Source organism: Octodon degus, unplaced genomic scaffold (assembly GCF_000260255.1).
Source record: "Octodon degus isolate 3935 unplaced genomic scaffold, OctDeg1.0 scaffold00220, whole genome shotgun sequence".
Classification (NCBI taxonomy): domain Eukaryota; kingdom Metazoa; phylum Chordata; class Mammalia; order Rodentia; family Octodontidae; genus Octodon; species Octodon degus.
The window spans coordinates 1,113,288-1,115,789 of NW_004524796.1; the positions used below are offsets into that span (position 1 = coordinate 1,113,288).

Below are 2,502 nucleotides of genomic sequence, written 5' to 3' on the forward strand. Positions count from 1 at the left end.
CTGTAGTTCTGTGAAATATTTTAATGTATTTTGAATTGCTATTGGAGTAAATATGTATAAGAATTTTGGGAGCATAGCAATTTTTTGTTTAAATGCTTTTATTTGAAACAAGCAATTCCAGTAAGCAAGATTTTAGTTTTCCCATTCCAGAGAAAAACAGGACAATAGACTTCATTTGATAGCACATTTCCAATAATGTGAACATCCTCCTACTCATTGTGGCTGGGGTAACTTTATTTATAAGCAGCTGTTGTTATACAAACTATGACCCCAGACTACTTTTGTCACACAAAAAGATGTGGTCTCAATTCTGTGTGTGGGTAGCATGTTCTATAGGTGCTGAAAAGATGGGAGAAGCACAAACACTACCTACTCTTTTAAAAAATTAAATTCAAACTATAAATTTCAATTTCCCCATTTCCTATAATAAAAAGTAGTGCTGGGATCTAGCACGCAGATTTGTTTTGTCCTGACCATTTACAGAGTCCCCACATGACTTGTATCATTAGGGTTATGAATAATAGTTCACTTTGAAGACAGCTGGATTTATCCTTTCCTCATCTGCTTGCCTTCATGCTCATATTCCTTTGGGTGGCTGCTATCTGAGGGTCTTTTAGAGCCACCATGCTGTTCAGCTTCCAAAAATTTGTCCAGACCAAAAGAATCTGCTTCAAACTTAGCAGGTCCTTCTTAGCCTCTCTTACAGTCAGAACCAGAAAATTCCTTGTCAGGAAAAAAATCTGTTCATTTTTATTTTGGCTTCTAGGTCATCACTGAAAACATATCCTTGTCCAGATTTGTACTGGACCTATAAATACTCTGGGTCATATCTTTCCCACCTCCAGGCTTGATCATAAACATTGTAAATTTCATCTTCTCCACCAGCAAATCTACTGTTCATGCCCTTCGATTGATTGAAAAGCCTTTAGCCATATTGAACTTCATTTGAAGTCTGAGGATCGGGCACACTAAGAGCAATGACTTCACTGATATCTCTATTTTTATTTATCTGTAGTTTTGATCTCTTATCAGGAGCTGCCCTGGAAAGTTTCTGATCATGCTGTCTCCCTTTTAACCCGTCTGTCATGCTGGATTTCATCTCTTTCATGTGCCTCTCCATCCTCTTTTTCCACACGTGTTTTATGTCATCTCTCCTCTCCCTAGCTTTTTGGGCCACTTCTTTCATGTTTCTCCTTTTCTTTCTGAGCCATCTTCCATCCCATCTGAGCACGCATTTCCTTCTGATCAGCAATATAGAGAGCTTGAGTCATCTTGTCCAAGTTTTCATTTATGTGCACTATCTGAAGTCCTCTTCCATCAGCAGCCAGATGTTTGTCTAATATAATTGTATAACCCTTTGCATGTTTCCAGTTGGAAATACATACAAGGAGGAATCTTCCACTCTTGCTGTTCCTTTACAGTCGTCCTCCTACTAGAAGAAGACATGACGGTGCAGGATGAGGATGTGGTCTTTGCAGAATTTTCTTATTAATCTTGAACCTTGGAGGCTCCATTGGATCTTTCTGCATTTCTACCATTTGAATAACCCTCTGTTTAGCTTCAGAGTTAAAAGCCACTCCCTGCTGGGATGGTGTGTATCAGATATGCTGAGCAGGAGCCAGTTTATCAGTGGCTTGTACTGGCATGGCTGCAGCAACCTTCTGTGACACTGATTTCTCCAAGGCTACCCGTGTCTTTTCTGTTATCTCTTTAATAGCTTCTTCATCGGGTCTCTGCAGATCTGGATCATCTGCATTCATAACCTCTTTTGGAACAAGGTCAGTGTATTTACTATAAATGACTTTGTTTTTGACTGTCCTTTTTGAGCAATTGTATCATATTTAATTTTTCCTTCAGAATCCAACTGAATGACCAATGTATTTGGCATTTTTCTTTCACCCAATATCCAGTGGATACTGGGACATGTTGATTTCTGGAAAAGCACCTCCATCTCCAAAATCCTCTAACAACTGAAGTATCCAGCCTTTCCTGTATCTGCATGGGGGAGGTTCTCTTCGGGAGGAAACCAGTGAGACCTGCCATGATCGCTGAGATCTTGCATTTTCTTCAGCCTCAAGCTGGTCCTGAGATAGCTAAGTAGGTGTTGGTAAAAAGCTGATGAGCACCATATTCTTCCTCTTCTTCGCAAAGGAAGTTTTAATATTTTAGTTCATCCAATCTATAGTTTTCAATGTAGAAACCTTTTACATCCTGTGTTCAATTGATTCCTATTTCATTGTTCTCATTGTTATTATAAAAGTTGCAATTTCTTAATTTCTCTCAATAATGTTCTTACTTGTGTATGAGAATACTATTAATTTTTCTGTGTTGACTTTGCATTCAGCTATATGACTGAATCTGGTAATTAAATCTTAAAGTATTTTGATAGAGTTTTGTGGGGTGTTCTATTTAGAGAATTATGTCATCTACAAACAATGATCATTTAAAGTCTTCCTTTTGTATGCTTATTCTTTTTACTTCTTTCTCTTGTCTTGTTAATCT

The 2,502-nt window shown here is 37.9% G+C and overlaps 1 pseudogene; it reads right to left on the minus strand.

Moving 5' to 3' along the window:
- Positions 1-546: 546 nt before the first annotated feature.
- Positions 547-2,129, minus strand: LOC101567451 (annotated as a pseudogene).
- Between the last annotated feature and the right edge of the window lie 373 nt (positions 2,130-2,502).